Below are 18,808 nucleotides of genomic sequence, written 5' to 3' on the forward strand. Positions count from 1 at the left end.
ATGGCCCCAGTGAGCCTGTGGCGGGCATGGACAGCAGCTGTAGAATACTCAGCCATGGGAGGGGAAGACAAAAATCGGGGTATGAAGGATGTGGGGAGGAGAAGGCATGACCAGAGCCTCAGACCGCCACGTCTTGTTTTGCAGCACTTCCAGGCTGCTGAATGCCACCCACGCACCCTGGCAGTCCCTAGCACCCATGGCCTGCGGCTGGCACACCCATGACGGCACGGCGGAGCGTGGCATGGCTCCCCTTGCCACCGCATCAAGGGCCAGGTGACCCACACCCTGTCCCACGAGCACGGCGACAGGGACCACACAGCCCAAAGGTCTCCGAGATCTTTGTGTCCAGGACAATTTTAACCCAGTACATCCATAATTTCCCTCAGAACATCTGCATTTTTCCCTCAGAACATCTGCATTTTTCCTCAGCAGGTCTACGTTTTTCCTCAGATCTACATTTTTCCTCAGCAGATCTGCACCTTTCCCCAGTAGAACCCTATTTTGCCCCAGATGACCCGCGCTCTCCCTAGCAGGTCCACATTTTTTCCCTCACATCTATGCTTTTCCTCGGTAGACCCATGTTTTCCCTCAGCAGATCCACCTTTTCACTCAGCGCATCCACATTTCGCCCCGGCAAACCCTGGTTTTGCCTCCACGCAGACTTATTTTACCTCAGCAAACCCGTGCCCCCACACCGACCCTTCCCCCAGGGCGGGCTGCTCCCGCCACTTGAAAACATGGCGCCTTCCCCTCCCTTCCTTCTCTGCACCCTGCTGGAGGTGGCGATGGCAAATTTCGCAGCGAAGACCGCGCCGGGCGGCCTCCATGCTGGGCAACCCCGTCCCCGCCACCGCTGCCCTTGTCCCTGGGCCACGGCGCCATCTTGGATCCCCTCAGCCTCCCGTGGCCGTGGGCTGGAGGGGCCACCAGGCCCCTCTCCCCCACCCCGCCATTACCAGCACGACGAGATTGACTATCTTTTGTTCGTGACAAACTGCCGGTGGCTAACACACCACTTCGGAAACACTGCGTGGGAGGCGGGCGGCTCCCCTCCCCACTTCTGCCTCTCCTGGCCAGGAGGCACGCGCGCTCCCCAGCGCCGGCCATGCTGGCCGCTCGCAGGCTGGGGCAGCGTGAGTGAGAACAAAAAAAAAAACCAAACCACTCTTTTTTTGCCAAGATATCGATCTAAGGCTTTCTCAGGCAGCCCCGGCGGTGAGGCTGCAGCACAGCTGGGCAGCCGGTGCTGCCCACACGGCTGCTGCAGCCCTTGGCAGCATCTCTCTCCTCACCAGCCCAAAAAGCCCCATGGGGGTCATGCCATTTTTTTTTTAAAAGTGGAAAAAAAAAAAAAAAGCAAGTGTGGTGGTTTGTCAAGCCGTGGCACGGTGCCCGGCTGCCACGGCCGAGAGCGGTGCTCCCCAGACCCTGACCAGGAGAGGCGGCAGCCGCCCTCCCTTGCGCACCGCTCCAGCTCCAGCTTGCTGCCTCTGTTGACCAGCCCGGCCAAGACCGTGGAACACACAGGGACACCTTGCAGGACAGCCACCCCTGGGGCAGCCACAGCTGCTCTCCTCACAGCCTCTTCCCAAAACACGGGGATACTGGAGAAAGCAGGTGGGGGAATCCCTTTTTTCTCGTTACACACCCGGGCAACGCCACACTTCCAGCTCTCCCATTGGAGTAGCCAAAAAAAACTCCCAAAGGCATTTGATTTAGTGCTACCGCAAGGTGCCTGCAGGCTCGGCTGCAGGACCTCCTGCCATAGTCGGGGTCCCACCGCATCACCACAGGACCCCTGCCCTCGGCAGCACCTGCAGACCCAGTGCAGCGCCAGGACCGGCTTTGCTTGACTTCCTCCCAGAGTCCGGAGCAACCCAAACCACAGCTGATCTGACCGGCAGCGAAGACTTTTGAACATCATCCCCTCACTGCTAAAAATAGATCAGAGCGGTTAAAAAAAAAAACAAAAAAGAGAGAATAATATCTGCTTGACCATCAAAGAGAAAACACATTCGTTTCGAGGCAGGAGCACCTGAGAGGAGAACTTTTGGGTTGTATTTTCTCTTTCTGTAGCAGATGGGCTTGGTTTTCTTTGAAACAGATGAAATATCTCATTGCCGCCAGCCTGAGATAACTGTCTGAGGTATCTCCAGGGCTGGTGGCTGCCCTGTTTGTAGGCTTGGTGGAGCTGGAAAGCAACCCAGTGAGCAATCAGGTCAGAATAAACGACTCATTTTCCTTTCGAGCTTGCTACCCACCTGTTTCTTATTTGTACAGAAAGAGGCAGAACTTGTGGACTGAAACCTGCGTCCTTGCCCCACCACTCATCTGAGGACTTGGCAATTCATTGCAGGAGTGGGCTGCACTGACAAGCATGCTGCTACCTCCTGATGCCTGGCTCTGGGCAGAGCAGGTGCCACGGGTCTCTGGACCCTCCAGCCCACAGCTCTGCAGGGTACAATCTTGGCCAACTGTAAAAAAAAAAAAAAGTTTAATTTCTGTGTATTATAAATGAGGAAATATGTTGCAAATAACCGCTGGCGGGGCTTGCATTAAAAACACTGCTCTGCTAACAGAGGCGGTTTTTCAGAAGTCGGTATCAAAACAGCAATGGAAAATGGGGTGTTTTTAAGCTGTTATATGAGGAGTATTTGCGACGGTGATCAGACAATACATCTGACACGTTATGCACTAACTTGTTTACCTGGTGCCACTGGAAACATTTTCACCAACACTTTAAGTGAAATTCGCACTGTCTCTCGCCAAAAGCAACCTTGGTCAAGCTCACTCACCCCAGAGACATTTATAAAAATCAAAGACATTTGAAAGACTTTATTCAACCTCAACAAATGTATGCTGAAGCTTTATCTGACGCCATTAACCCGTAGACTGAATAACTGCAACAAGAAGGGAAAAGGTTGGGAGAGAGTTCAATAAAAAGATTCAAAGCACAGAAAAAACCTGGGGTCCACTGCTCTGTCCGTGTCTCAAGCTTCCAGCGTTTGGGATTTTACGGTGCAGCACTTTGGGAAGCTTCTCCCTGTTTTGGGACACTTCTCCTTGTTTTGGGAGTCCTTCACGAGCTCCACGGATACAGATGCCTCAGCCACGTTCAGAGCAGGGCTGTGCAATTACCTTGCTGTTATCGCTGGCCTTGTGCAGGTGGAGAGCAGTATCTTGTCACTGAAATGCTCAGTGCCAAATTTCAGCCGTGGCCAAGCCACCACGGTGGATCCGTACCGGCCTCCGGCGCGGGGCTGCTCTCTCCACGTGTCGCATGTCTGGGGGGGGTCCGTCGCAGCGGGCTGGAGGGTGCAGTAGTTTGGTTACCGGCAGTCACAGTTTTGCACGCACACATTTGGTAGTTTTTAGCAGCCAGTCTAAGATCATCTGGCTTTCTTTTCTAAGCCTTATCCCTAGTGTTTTACACAGTTCGTTAGCCAGTAAAATTATAATGCGCCTTGAAACTCAGTACAACATCCCTGAAAAGCGACAGCGAGGGCTTCAGGACTTTTTCAGATGCTGTTTCATTTCCCAGTGCCCAGCAAATACGATTGCAAAATTGTGCTGTTTCATCTATCTTCCCTGCTGCCACAATTGTTTTAATATTAATTAATGGGAAATAATATCTTTGTATTACTGATAAATTGCAGAGCCTTAGGTACAAAAGCAGCAGCATGCCTGCACACCACAGCTGGGAAGACAGATAGCTATTGAGAGAGTCACATTATTTAACTGACTGTCATTTTTTTCTCTGTAGCATCGCAAGCTGTGCTGGGGAAGGATAGGTTTAGTGTGGAGCACCCATGGGTGAAGGCTGCAGACGTGGGGTTCCCCGTGGGGTAGTAGCAGGTTGGCTCATGCCAAGGGCACAGGTCGCTGCAGTGCCAGGATGTGCCGTGCATCCCACCGCTGCCGAGTCAGGGCACCTCTGCGGGAGATAGCTGCGCTCTGGGAAAAGCACGGGTGTTAAAACACGCACATGAGAGCAGAGGAAGAAATCTTGGATCCCCAGTATTCCTTCTCTGCTTTTAATAAACTGAAAGAAAAAACAAAGAACATGCAAGTGCCCTCCTCCCTTCCTTTCTCATGCAAACAATAGCTGCGATAAGAGAAAAGGAGGGTTTGAGCAGCGCAGCCTTTCCAAGCAGCTCGCTGAGCCATGCTAACAAGTTCGTTACAGGTACCGCTTCGTCCCTGAGCGGCCCAGGCTGGGGTAACTCCCTCATCTGACACAAACAGGGAGGAAAAAAACAGCCCCGAGAGGTGAGACTGCAAGGGCAGAACCTGCAGTGGAGATGGGCCCACCAGCCTCCCTGCGGGTGTTCGTCCCCCAGGGACTGCAGGCGAGCCCGAGCTGGGGGCAAGATGCAGATCTCCACTCGCTATGGCAGGACCCGGAGCCTGCTGCACCGGGGAGCCGTGCCGACACCACGACCTGCACTCTGAGCCGTGTTTGAGGGAAGTGATGTGACTCGGTTGGCTAAATATACCCTTCAAATGGCTGGCACCGACCAGTGGTGCTGGTACTGTGGCATTTCCCGCGCTCTTCGCTGCCTTTGCTGGTGCAGAGGGACATGTATGCAGTGTGCTGCAGCCAAGGATGCAGATACAAATACCAAGGCTGCAACAAACTCCCGGTGTTAGAGCTTTGCCCAGGGGTAACACAGCCTTTACACACAGAGCCTGGGAAAGCTGGGCTGCAGCTCCACAACCCCTCTGCCATCGTGCAGGGTCTCCTGGAAAGGGGTGCTGAAGAAGGCAGCAAACCAACCACACGTCCTTGAGCCACCAGATTCCCTCCAGCATTACCATTGCTCACCCGCGCAGTCCCATTTCAGCTCAGAAAGCAGCACACGGGGTGTTTTACACCCTCAAAAGCAGGGCCCAGCAGGATGAGACAGGGGCAACCCAGGGCTCTGGTGGGGCCGAGGGAGAAACAACGGCTGGAGCAGCCCAGGAGCTGTCAGGGACTCTGCAACGGCCGATGGAAATCACCCTTTGCAGAGGAGGAGAGGACCACAGCTTGCCCCGCAGCTGTGTGTCCTGTCGTGTATACACGCTGCTCCAGCCCCTCAGAAATGTGTTGTGCTCCTCCGGACCAAAGGACGCTGCTTCAGATGAGCCTGGGTCCTTTGGCAGCATCCGTATTTTCATGGCAGGTGGTTTTCCACCTTTTCCTTTGCTTTCCTCAGTTCTACGGCCAAAATGGCTCTTCTGCCAAGGATGAATGAACGATCAAAATAAATCACTCCCCTCCAGATCTGCTCTCTTAAAGCCATGAGACACAGGAGCTGTTCTCCAGTCCGGGTTTAGCCTTGTTGGAGGACCTGCTGGCTGAGCTGGAGTGGCTTTAGGGTGGAGGGGGATGCAGACAATGCCACAGCCCTCAGTCAGGGCAGGACCGAGCTTTGCCTTGTGCTCTGGCTCCATTCAGAAAAGCAGCATTTAGGAAACACGCTTTTTTGGTGGGTGGGGTGAAAATGAGGGTCTTCTGCTTGTTGAACTGAGGAATAGGACCCCTCCATCCCCCCAGGGCCAGGGAGTGGGGAACCCAGAGCAGCTTCGTGCCCAGGCTGGACCCAGGCACTGGAGGATGCTCTGCAGCTCCCACAGCCAGGGCATCCCTCCTCACTTCCCTCTCTCTAACAGCAGCCAGGCACTTTCTCATTTTCAAATGAGTCAAGAGAGCCACTAAAACACAGAATCGGGTCTTTGGGTGGTTTTTTTTTTTTTTTGCTTCACTTCTCTTTGCCGCCCTGTCTGTCCAGTGTGTAATGGAAATTTTACCACAGACGCTCACGATGAACAAACAGGAAGCCAGCAGAAAGTGTGGCAATTCGCTGTAGCCCGGCTCAACTCAGTCGAGTGACAAGAAAGGCCATAAAAGCTGGCGTGGGGGTGGCAGGGTAGAGGAGAGCAGGCGAGAGGGGCCAGGGCTGGGTAGCCAGTGCAGGGGATCCAGCCTCTGCCTCGCCTCCCTGGGGACAACATGGGTTCACAGGTAAGGCAGGCACTGCCCTGCACCTTCTTTTTCTTCCTCCTGCAGAAGTGATTTCTAATTATTCTTGGAAGTCCTTACAGCGTTTCTGCTCGGCTCCTTCTCACAGCGGAGGAGGTCGGGAGGAGTCTGCTGCTACTTCATTGCTCTGTCCCAAACTTACTAAAACTTAACCGTGCTCATAGAAACTAATTCTATTTGGCTTTTTCTTTTTTTTTGGTCTTTGTAAGCCCATAATGCAAAGCTTAAAACCCCCCCAAAGTCGATCACAGATTTGCAATAGATGTATTCGTTAAGAAAAAGCTGTGCTGTGGCTCTGCAATCCCCTTAGTTCCTGCCTGAAAGATTTTTCTTTCCTTTGCTCCTGGGCAAATCTAGAGTCGCTCCATTGAAGCACATTGCCTTCGCTGCATGTGGGGTACCTAGAGATGCACCTGGTTAAGTCCATACCATACACGTGGGAACGTGTTAGGACCCAAGCGAAGCAAGAAATCCAGAAAGGGGCTGAAAATGGATCACAGATTCCTCTGTGCCTTTTTCTGACAGCTTTTCTAGGCCCACTCAGCTCTTGCATGGAGCTTGTCAGTGCCAAACTTGAAAAATCCTTCCCTTTGATTTTGTAGTTAGTTCACTCACTTTAATTGATGAGCTTTTAACATTTATTTTTCCACTCTTACGGCAAATCTCTCTGCCATGAGACTGCCAGAAAGGGCAGACAGAGATCTCCTTCCCCAGAGAAGTGATTTTCAGCATCCCGTAGCGTTAGGAAGCTGAATTGGGAAAAAAACCCCTTACCTGCAGAGATGGACAGAAGATTTTTGTGTTACCAGATTTCAAAATCCAGGGCAGCCCCCGCAGAAACATGCTCTGCCGCTCCTGCCGCTCACACAGGTGCTGCCATCTGCAACCACGGGAGCGGCTGCTGCGGAGGGGAAGGAGATCTGCTCTTCCCTGCCTCGGATGCTGATGGCCCAAGGAATCGCAGCAAGGGAAATGCATTATACGTGAAGACAATTTGAAGATAATGAGGTGCTAGAGGATTTCCTGGGGTGCAGGCAGACTCTCCATTAGCGGTGTTTACAGGAACAGGCAGCTCTCAAAAATGGTTAAGGCAGAGTTAACCCTGCAGCCCATGCCAAGCCCAGCCCTTTTGGTCCCCTGCAGCCCCATATATGTGGTTCTGCATGCTCCTGGCCTGGGGCACTGCAGCCCTGAGCCCCGGTGTCCCTGTTTAACAGTGGCACTGGGTGATTTCAGCCCCGCTGGGTTCATGGAGCCTGGTGCTCTGCCCCACACAGCCAAACGCAGACCTCTGCACCGGGGGAGCTGGGCTGCACCTCGTGCTCCCTCTCCGAGACTGTCCCCCGCTCATTACATGTGTTGAAATGCAGCCAAAGCCTCTTCGAGCAGGCGCGCAGCCTTTCCGCTCCGGACAGCCCCCGTCCTGTGCTTACCAAGAGGCTGTAGCATGCCCAGGCATGCACCTCCTTTCTTTCAAAAACAAAAAAATATCCACCGAGAAGTAGGGTCAGGATTTCAAAGGGCCTGCGCTCATGTGGTTACCCTCCTCCCTGCTCCCATCAGGGTAAAGGGAGAAGTTTTTCTCCACCACTGAACCCAGGACCACGTGCAGCCCAGGCTGCTCAGAAACATGGCACGGGGCAGGCATGTCTGGTGGCTGTGAACATCCCTGCTTCTCCTTCCTAAGTCCATGCATATGGCTCAACTGGAGATTGTACCGATCACTCTCTCTTGGTCCCTGTCTGATGCAGCTCGTGTTCTCAGAGGCCCTGGGCACCTCCTGCCATTCACCTCGGTGGCTGGAGAGGGACAAGTCTTGTACACGTGGCATGAACCTTCCTCCTGCCTGCACTTCACAGTTGCAAAACCTGCAGGGCCACAACCGGTTCCTTAGAGGAGCAAAGCCCTTTGGCTGGTCCAGTTGCAATCAGGAGATGCCTGTGTTCTGCAGCAGTTTGGCTTGAGCAGGAATTTCAACCAAATGGCTCAAAGCCCACATGGGAGCGTGCAGGGCCGGGTGGCTAGGAATGTTAGGAGGATCAGGCAGGTCCCACAGGCAACCCCACCGTAAAACCAGAGTCCCAGTGCCATCTGATAACAGACAAAAATATCCACCACTGGCTGTTTAACCCATGGACACAGCCATTCAGCTGGTCCACGGCTGCACATCCCTCCTCCTGCCGCTCTCAGCACCCGCTTTGGGATGCCGAGCCCTGAAACAGTCCCGGGTGCTGCCGTGAGCCACCCCAGCAAAGTGCAATGGTGGGAACGAAAAGGACGGGGAAAGGATGGAGGGCAAGCTGCCAGCCTGGCGCAGGCGGCATTCAGGCAGGGGTTCAGCCCTGCCAAACATCTCATTCCCTCTCCAACAGCCTTGGCTCTGTGCATCAAGGCATCCCTAGGGGAAAACAGCCTCCCACCAGCATCTCTTTGGGAAGGGGCTGTTCCATGCAGAGCGCAGGGGTTGAGCTGGGACGGAGAGGAGGTGAAGTGCCGCTGTGGGAAGGCAGAGCCAGGGGGCTGCTTCTCTGCTTTCTCTTCCAAATTCCTCAAGGGTTGGAGGGTCTGGGTGAGCACATGGCGTGGGGCACGGGATGTGGGGGACGGGGCAGCTTGGGGTTCGGCGGCTGCCCAAGCGAGGGGCACCTCGAGGACTGTCTAACCTGAGAATGGTGAAACATAAGGGTCAATCTCAGGTTCGTCAGCCCGTGAGATGCCTTCTCCAGAGCAGGATGGGCAGCGCCGGCCCCCACCGGGGCCACGGCCACCCCCTCCACCCAGCACAGAGCGGATGCATGGTGGGGAGCAGACGGGCACCGGAGCTTTGTCTGCAGCCTTTCACCGATACACGTGTGAACCCTGGCATGGCTGCTTGTGACGATGGGGAAGGACCGGGGCGGGTGCCAGTCCCCAAGGAGAAAAGGGAGGAAAGTAGCCAGCAAATCCCACCCGTTCCTCAGGAGAAGCTGCTGGAAGCTTGGCCACACTTCAGCGCCGAAGCTGTCACGGTTGGCGAAGCAGCGGCTGCCGCGTGCAACTTGCTGGAGTGCTAAAAGTGCCTAATTAGGAGCTTCTCTGACTCCTACAGCTGCGAGGCCGCCAGATCCGTGCCTTTGCGAGCCAATGAGCGCAGCTGAGGGGTGAATTTGGCATTCCTGAAAGCATCATTAACACATCATTCCTCGCACTCCTGACTAGAGGAAGAGACAATGACATCCCTAAAAGTGACGATAATGAATCCCCAGACAGCATGCGGGGCCCCTCAGTGCTGAATGTGTCAGTAATTTATGAAGGGAGCAGAAAAAAAAATATTTTTAATTTTCCAAGTTGAGCTTCCTAAATAAAACACGAGTACAAGATGCACTTGTTGGATTCACTGTCTTTCCTACAATTAAATGACTAATCCTAAAGCACACAGACTGAAAGAAAAAACATCTAAAGCATTCCCAGCCCCAGTGCCGGCCATGGGGGTAACAGATGAACTGAGCAGCATCTCCCTGCGTCTGGTCCTGGCTGTGAGGGTGTCAGTGCCGGAGCAGCTCTCCCTGCCCAGATCCGCTGGCTCGCTCCTCCTGAGCCAGGGTGGCCCCCAAACCCCCACGGGTAATGCTCTGGGTGTCAGCCCCTCTTGCTGCAGCTCTCCCCCCACCTACAGCCCCTGCCCTTCCCAAGTGCTACTTCTGCAGAGCAGCCCCAGGAGATGGGGCAAAAAGAGTTTTGCAGAGAGAGCCCAGCCCCACGTGCAGAGGAGCAGCCAAAATCATTGCTGTTGGGACCCCCAAGCACAGCCACTGCAGCCGGAGGGTAGAGCAGCCCCAAAACGTGGGGTGCCCCTGCAGCGAGGGCTCCCTGGCTGTCGGTGCCTGGCTCTGCTGACTCAGCTCCCGTGGCCCCGAGACATTTGGGGTCACCTGTCCCCGTGCTTGGCCTATGTAAAAATAAGCCCCAGACACACTTACATGCATTGCAGCAAATGGCAGAGAGCGGCTGGGTAGGCAGGGGAGCACCAGCACCCGCTGAGTCCCAAACCGACTTTAAGGAGACGTAAAACCATGCTGGGACCCCCCCAAGCAGCCGGGCAGCACAGGGGAGGCAGCTCCGTTCCCCCATGCTGGGAGTCCCCGGAGCCAGGGCTGGTGGAGCCGCTTCCTTCTCCTCCTGGGATTTGGGGAGGGTCACATTTGCCCTCAGCACCCAGCAGGTCTGGGAGATGCCCTGGGAGCTGCAAGCAGTGCAGCAGCAGCCCCCAGCCGCAGGCTCCTGCCAGCACCGGAGGGACTGGCCCAGCACCCAGCACAGCCGTGGCACGGGGACAGGCTCAGCACCCGGTACAGCTGTGGCACGGGGTCAGGCTTCAGGGGACAGCGGGAGAAGCAGGCTCAGGTGGAGCACTGGAAATTGCAGCGGTTCTTGATGATTCAGTAAAGAAAAGGACTTAGAAAATGCACCGCACACAAAGCAAGTGGGAGGCAAATGCTCCCCCCGCTTCCGCCTGCCCAACAGCCACTTTGCTTCTGCTAGGAGTTATTTTGCAGTTGAGGGGGTGCAGGGGAGCCCCCAGCTTGCTGCTCCCCCCAGATCCCTTTAGCCCTTTTCAGTGACCCTCCAGAAAGCAGCAGAGCCCTCATTTTTTGGGTGGCTCCTGTCCTGGAGGAGGATGGGGGTGGTTCTTGCCATTCATTTAAGTTCTATTTAATGTGGGTTGTTTGGGGTTTTTTTTTCCCCCTTCTCTTGAAATGTTTATTCCTCATGAGGGAATTTTAATTTTAGAGGCAGCAGCACTTTTGCAAGATGAAGTGATTGCCGAGCTCCAAGTGCCGAATGATGGAAGCTCCAGCAGGGAGGGAGGAAAAGGCAAATGAATCACACGCAGGAATCCCTCGGGCCCCGACTGGCATCCAGAGGTGTGTGTCTGTGCTGGGCGACCGGGCCAGGGAAGGAACGTGCCTTTGGTACTCCACCAAAGGGGGAAAATCGCATTCCAGAAGCTCATTTATGCTTCTGAAGTCAAGTTTTCGTCTATGTGATACCAAGAGATGGGTCACTCAGAGGAGCTGGGGAGGGTGCTGGGGCTGCCTTCGCCGGGCAACTTCCGAAGGAGCCGCCAGCACTGACGGGGAAAACTTTCCCTGGGAAATGAAGAGGTGCAGAGCTCAGTTCTGACCCCGCACACGCATGTGCGCCCCGGCATGCCCCTCTGCCACGGGCACCCACGGCCCCACAGGGACCACCACCCTCCGTGGGGTTTTCCGAGGGATTGAGCCTGGATTTGCGTCCCGGTGCGACGCGGGAGTGGGGGGCTCAGCCGGTTGGTGCTGTTGCACCCCCAGTAACCTCTGTCACACGTGGAGGGATCACCATGTGCACGTACACCCCCCCTCTCCTCCCCAAATCTCCCAAAGACCCCCCACCCCTTTTACAGACCCAGGAACACCCCTCACCCCCTCTATGCCCCCCCACACCCTCCCAGGACCCCCCCCTACATCCCCTAAAACCCTCACCCCCCCTCACCTCCCCCGTACCCCCGTGTACCCCCCAAATTCCCGCTCCCCCCCCCCGGCCCCGCCCGTTCAGCACCGCGGACAGCTCCCGCCGCCCCGGCCCCCGCTCCGCGCCCGGCTATAGCGCGGTCACGTGGGTCCCGCCGCCGCCCCTATATAGCGCGGTGGCGGGCGGCCGGCGCGGTGCGGTGCGGTCTGTCCGTCTGTCCTGTCCTGTCCTGTCTGTCCTGCCGGGCGGAGCGGCGAGCGGTGAGAGCAGCCGGGGAGGGCACCCCCCCCGAGCCCCAGCCGGTCCCGGTTCGGGGAAGGGGGTTCCAAGCCCCGGGAGGGGGGGGTCGGGTCCTGGGGGTGTGAGGATCCCATGGCCGGGGTGGGGGGTATCCCATTCCCCCGGGGGGGGGTCCCGTGGCAGGAGGAGGAGGGTTCTAGATCCTGGGGGGGGGGGGGTCCCGTCCTAGAGGCCAAGGGTGTTCCGTGCCTGGGGGGATACCCAGCCCCGGGGGGGGGGGTCCCTTCCCGGGAGCAGGGGTGTCCCAGCCCCGGGTGGGGGGGTTCCAGCTTGTCCCCGGGAGGTTTCTGTCCCAGGGACAGGGGAGGGGAGGTCCCATCTGCAGGGGTGGGGGTCCCATCCTCAGGGGTCCCATCCCGGGGGGGGGCTTTATCCCCAGGGGGGTGTCTCATCCTCACCCCCATGGTGTGAAGCCCCTCGGGTGCCCCCTGACAGCAGCGGGGGGGATGTGGGGGTCCGGGGTGGGGGGGGGCTGTCTTGCAGGCGTCTGGCCCCGGAGCGGCTGCGATGCGGGTCAGGATGATTTCGGCTGCCTCCGTCCTCGTCCTGCTCTTCTTGCCCTCGGAGACCTGCTCGCCCCTGCAGTGGCCCCGGGGACCATCCCGCAGGCTGACCCTGGCCCCCCAACCCACCTGGGAGCCCTGGCCAAGAGCCCAGCGATCCCCAGTCCCGGATACCGGCCCCTTGCCACAAAGACTGTGTCAGCCCCAAGGGGCAGAGCCCACCCTGGCCCCCCGCACCCCACGGGCGCTGCAAACCGGCAAAAGGCGAGATGGCAAACCCAACTCGCTGGATCTCACCTTCCACCTCCTGCGTGAGTTCCTGGAGATGTCCCGGGAGGAGAGACTGGCCCAGAAAGCACTCAGCAATAAGCTCTTGCTGCAGAGTATAGGAAAATGAAGGAGGGTCGGGGGGGTGGGGAAGGGGGGGAATGAAGAAGACCGACCCTATAGCGAGCGGCCATGGCAGAGCGGAGAATGGGAGGAAGGTGGGGGGGTGGGTGCCGCTGCCCAGCCAGGGGCTGGAGCCGTGCCCAGGGAGCCCCCCCCTTGCCCGGCGGGGTCCCCGTTGCTGCGTCCCGTGTGTTGCTCTCGCTGTTGTGCATTAAAGTTGCCCTCGCACTCGCCCTCCTGCCGTCCTCTTGCGCTTCCCCCCCCTCCGCAGGGCTGGCAAAGGTGACCCTTTCCTCTGCTTCTCCCCCCTGGGGGGGGGGGGAATGTTATCCCTGATTTTGAGCCCTCCGGATCCATCCCCTTTGCAGACACAGGGTTTGGGAATGCTTTGACATACCACTGTTGCAGCAACTGTGGGTAGCGAGCATCCTCTCCCCTCCTAGAGCTGCTTAGTCCCTACCACCACCCATAGAGCCAAACCAGGTCTCCCCAAAACCACCGGAGCAATCCTAGATTCATCCCTGGGTGAAAGGCGCCGGCATAAAGCGCTCTGAGTGGTGCAGCTCCCGCCTCTCCCGCCCGAGGAACTTCGTTCCTCGGGCGGGAGAGGCGGGAGCTGCACGACTCAGAAGTCGTGGGAGCACGTGGACACACACACACACGCGTGCGTGCATGTGAAAAACCACCACCAGCTGCACAATAAGAAGTGAGGTTGCACAAACAGCTCCCGGTATCAGGATGGGGCAACGAGTGCTGCAGAGGGGTTCACGGTCAGTCCTGCAAGAGGGTCTTGAGTTGCTTGGGATGTGGTATGGGTGGTGGTGTCCCACCACAGCCCATCAGCAGCCTGTGAGGGATCAGCATCACCCGTGAGTGATCGCCGTGAGCCCATTGTCATCACCCACGAGTGATCAGCATCACCCATGCGCCCATCACCATCACCCATGCAGCCAGACACCGGCATCCCACAGGCACTCGAGGGTCCCTCATCCTTCTTCCAGGGCTGTGCTAGCAGCAGCTCTGGTGCCGGCAACCAAAAATATCCTGGAGAGCAGTCCTGAGTCTCTCAAACCAAGTTTGATCTTCTCTGAAGCTGGTGGTTACACGGGACGAAGCTTCTCCTCGCACTGCTAATGCACTGTGATCGCTTTGTGGGCTAGGTTTTTTTTTTTTTTCTTCTGTAAAGGTACATTTTCGCCCATTATGAAAAAAAGGCAAGGAATATATAAAAGCAGTAATTACTGCAAGGAAAGGGAAGAACAGTTTGTTAAACTAGAGGCAATTACACACAGCCTGAGGCAGCCGGAGCAGCTCAGAAGCACTTTTAACCCTCTCTGGAAAGCTGGGACCTCGCTGGGGCAGGAGGGGGGGTCTGGGACCAGCTGAGCTGAGGCCCCCAGACCTGGCAGGAGGAGGAGGAGAATTTCTGCTGCTTGCCGGGTGCCGGCAGCAGCCTAAGGCAGGTCAAGCGCTAAGGAGGTGGCCTGGGACACGAGTGGGGGACAGCTGGGTGTGTGGGTCCATCCATGGGGGGCTGCACTGGGGACGGTGGCTTGGCAGGCACTGGTGGCTCCTCCTGCCCAGTCAGGGACGCGGCACCGTCCGTGGGTGCCAGCAAGCTCCAGCCGCAGCAGCCCCGTGTCCTCCGGCCACAGAGCCCTCCCGGGGCAGACATGGCTTTTACAAACGGGGTTTGCTCCGAGCCCCAGGCTGGGAGCTGCGCCCCAAGACCCATCCGAGGCTTTTCCTCCTCCAGTATCGCTGCGAATGGTTCCGAAAGCCGCCGCTTCCTGGCCTCGCAGCAAGTTTGCGCCTTTTAGTGTCACAGCTGGTGGTTTGGGACAAGGTTTAACGAAACCTGAGCTTGGTGGCTCTCAGAGGAAGACGAGCATCCATGTAACAGCTTTCCTGACTGTGCATCAGCAGCAAGAGCATCACAGCCGCCCCAGGGGGTCCTGGCCCCCTCCCTCCTCACGCTGTGTCCTGCACTGAGGCATGGACCCCCCCATCACCTCAATCCCCCTCCCAAAAACACAGCCCCGTGCTCAGAGCGGCCGTTGCCATCGCGGGCTGTGCGGGGACCGCTGCCTGCCAGCCCTTGCCTGTGTTGCCGGCTTGGGGCTGCGAAGCAGCACTGGGGCAAGATGGAGCTGAACTGGGTTTGGGGAAGGCTCCCAAGCACAGACCATCGTGGTGGGAGGGTTTGCTCTGCTGCATCTCCTGGGGGAAGGAGAAAAAGCGTCCTGGGGGCCCTCTGCAAACCGCAGGGTCCTCGGCCTCACCTCCCCAAGGCCGGCTCAGCCATCCCAGCCCTGGGTGACTGACCAGGGGTGGGCACAGGGACAGACAGGACCTCTGGCACCCCAGGGACATCAGAGAGGGGACAGCCTGACCCTGACCCTGCACCCCCCAGCCTGGCGGCTTTCCCTAAGGTCTTCTCTGCCCCAGCAGCTTTTTTCCTCTGCCCCTCAGCACCTTTTCCAAGTGAGGCCACAGCAGTTCACGGTTGATGAGCCAAACACTGGGCTTCAGCGAGGGATCGCTCCGGCTCCGTGTCACCGCATCCTCTCCCCTGCCCAACCACCCTGAAGCCCCTTCCTCCGCGGTGCCGTGGCCTCAGCTCGGAGGATGGCTCGGGGTGGTCCCTAAGAGCCCAGAGAGGGACCAGAGGCTCTGGATCTCCTCCCGCTCATCGGTGACCCTCTGCACCCTGCGCTTCCTTGGCCCCTCCGAGCTGGCATACGCGGTGCCAAACTTCACTCCCAGGGTCCCCAAGAGCGCAATTTCCAGCTTGTGCCAGCCGGGATGAGCCGAGGACACGCTGCTGGCAGGCAGAGAGGCAGAGCATCCTTTGGCCATCAGCACAGCGGCCACTGTTTGTATTTAGCATTTCAAAGCGATGGGAAATCAAAGGTGTGCAGGCAGCAGCGGGCCTCAGCCACGGCAGCAAGCAGCCCGGCTGCGGGGTGGGAGCCCGGAGCCTGCCCACGATGAAGGGCTGTATGTGGGTACTGGGTTTCATCCCGAGTTGGGGCGAGGATGAAATTCTTACACCCAAGTAGCCCGTGATATAAACCTCAAAGTGACACGTAAAGGGGTTTAATTTGTTAGGGGGGGCAACAATGAAAAAAATAACCAGAAGTCTCCACTCAAAAATGTCATTTTATCTAAAGAGCAAGCCCCCAGCTCAGTTGCCCAGTGCCCCGAGGACAGTGCGGCCAGAAGGTGCCTGATGACGGGATGCGTTTTCCCAGCAAAAGGCATCCGAAACTGTCCCTGCTGGGCATGGATGTGTCCAACCTCAGGCTGCCAGCAGGAGCGTTTTGCTCGCTGTGCCCTGCCTGCACTCCTGCCAGGCATCCCCAGCCACAAGTAACCCTCACCAGGGCACGGTGTGATGGGAGCCCTTCCTCGGTTCTCGGCACAGCTGCCCAAAGCCACCGACGTGCCCTGCGGCCGTGGCTCCAGGACATGGTTTGGCTTTGGCACAAGCGGAGGGCGGTCAGAGGCAGCTGCCCCCCTGTGAACCATCCTGCAAGGCGAGGGGTTGGAGCAGGACCCGGCACAGCCCCCACCGGCTATGCCGAGGCTGTACCCACCGTGAGTCCTGCCGGGGAGCACGCGCGGAGTTGAAACGTCATAATTTCGTGCTTACCTCCTTCTGGTGGATTTCCATCAAAAGCGGAATTAGCCTCTTCAAAACGAGTGATCCCAGGGAAGCCGTACGGGTAATGGAAGCCACTGGTGCTGGACTCAGGTTTACGCTGCCTCAGTCCCCACCTTGGCTTGGAAACAAGTCTTGTAGCAGCTTTCGGCACGTCTTTCACTCCTCTCTGCTTCTCTCTCTCCACCAGCAACACCAGGAAGCAAAACCAGTCTCCGACAATGTGAGCTTCTTCAGAAAAGTGTATTTTCACTGCAAACAGACAGACCTCCACTGAGGCCGGAGCAGCTGGCCCCTTCCCCAGCACCCTGCAATCATTTCTTGCACCACCTGGCAACTATAACTTGTATTTACATCCCAAATACCTGCCACAGTCCAGCATCACCTTAACGGGCTTTGGCCTTTAATGTTCAAAAAATGCCGGGGAGCCCACAGCAGGCACGAGAGGTGGCAGGAGGGAGGAGGGAGCAGTTGCAGTCCTTGCCCCAGGGACCCCGCATCCATCCGCACACTCAGAGCCGAGGAGCTGCCGGGCACCACGACGTGCCCACCCAAGGGACAGCAGGAGACGGGAGACCTCTCCCACGTCCCACCCAACTCCACGCACGTCCCCCTCGGGCCGCGCAGACCCTTCCTCTTTGACGAGCTAAGATAAGGAAAGAAAAAGCCGATGTGCATTTCTGCATTGAAAACATTTATTTTACAACAGTGGTTTCAGATAACTTAGCAATCTTTATTTTAGTTTATATTCGGACATACAATACACAAATTACCATGCTAAAACATAAAATAATTCCTTCTGCCGTAACTGCGTGTATGTACAGGAGCTCAGTAGTATCGAGTGTTACAATCCACAAAGTTCAAACAGCCACATCTACTTACATACAGTTCAAAGTATGGTCCTTTAGTAACATAACAAAATATATATATGTCTATATTATAATTGCTTTTCAGATGCATTTATACTTCGATTGTGGTTTGGTTTTGGTTTTTTTTTTCTACAATTTTTTTTTTCTTTTTTTAAAGATGGACTCCCCCCACCCCACCCCGCCCGAGTTGAAGTACAGTGCAAATGCAGAACGCATTCTCTCCCAGCGTCCTCAGCTCCCTCAGGCTTCATAAAGAGGCCAATACAACCAAACCCCATGATGAATTACTTAGTTCAGGGCCTTGCTCACATGCAAAATGAATATAAACCGCCTCGGATGTCTGCGATAACACAAACCAAACCATCCACACCCAGCCCCAGAAAAGCAGGCGAAGGCGGGGACGAGTGGAAGGAAGGAATGACAGTGATGGGCTCAGGCGGCACACATCCAGGCGAGGAAACATCAAGTGTTCGGAACTTGGCAAACCTCAGAGTTCATCTACCGTGACGGACAAAAACAGAACTTCAAATGTGTAAGCGATAAAGGAATCCCCCCCCAAATATTCCCCTATTTCTGCCGTGAAGCAGAACACACACACACAGACACCCCCCCCCCAGTGTTTTGTACGTCAGGCAACAGCTCCTGGAACAAAAGGGCCGAGGAGGGCCGGCTGCGGGCTCGACCTGCTATGACTGGAAGTGATTTGGTGGTACTCACACATACATTGGCCACAATCATTCTGCCTTTACACAGATCACTGCCTAACTTCAGTTTTATGACTTGCAATAACTCCAAGTCCTTATGAATCCCACCTGCAAGCACTGTAAAGGGAGTAACCAGAGCAGGCCGTGCAAACACGCCACATTGTTCAAGTGTAAACTCACTCAAGCAAGGAGGGAAGACCTTGGGAACAGAAGATTGCTTTTCCTTTTCAAACAGCACAGCTCTCCCACTTGTACTACCCGTTTATTTATACAACAGGATCCTTCCACCGTTTCCTTCACCAGTCATTTAACCTGACTGATCTTGTTTGGGTTTTTTTCCTGCAGCTGAAAGGAAAAAGCACAATTCTGGACACACAACACTCAAACATTCCGCTTGTCTGGCTGAGAGTTCATAGCAGTACTTCGAGCCAAATTTCACGTTTTTACCACCAAAGAAAAAACAGCAGCAAGTACTAGGTGCACACCTGTTGTATAAATATATACATATGTGCATATATACATACATACACACACATGATGTTGCAATCCAAAGCTACACCGCGGGTTTGGACCTTGCTCTGTGAGCTCACCGAGTCCCACTTTGGAGAGTACAATGTGGTGAAAACGAGTATAAGGAAAAAAACCCAAATCAATGTGTTCTATCACACCTCTAGCGATGAGCACATCGACCACATTTAAAACACCCCACGTACCAGCCTGCACAAGTCCAAGTCATTCCAGAGATGGCCCCTTGCCCTCCTTGTTACCGTCAGGTTTCCCTCCCTTCCTCCGAAGGAAAGCCAGAGCAGGCAAAGCCCAGCTCCAGCCGGAGGGGCCGGGGACAAAGGGCACCTCGCGGAATT

The sequence above is a fragment of the Buteo buteo genome, chromosome 2 (assembly GCF_964188355.1).
Source record: "Buteo buteo chromosome 2, bButBut1.hap1.1, whole genome shotgun sequence".
NCBI lineage: Eukaryota > Metazoa > Chordata > Aves > Accipitriformes > Accipitridae > Buteo > Buteo buteo.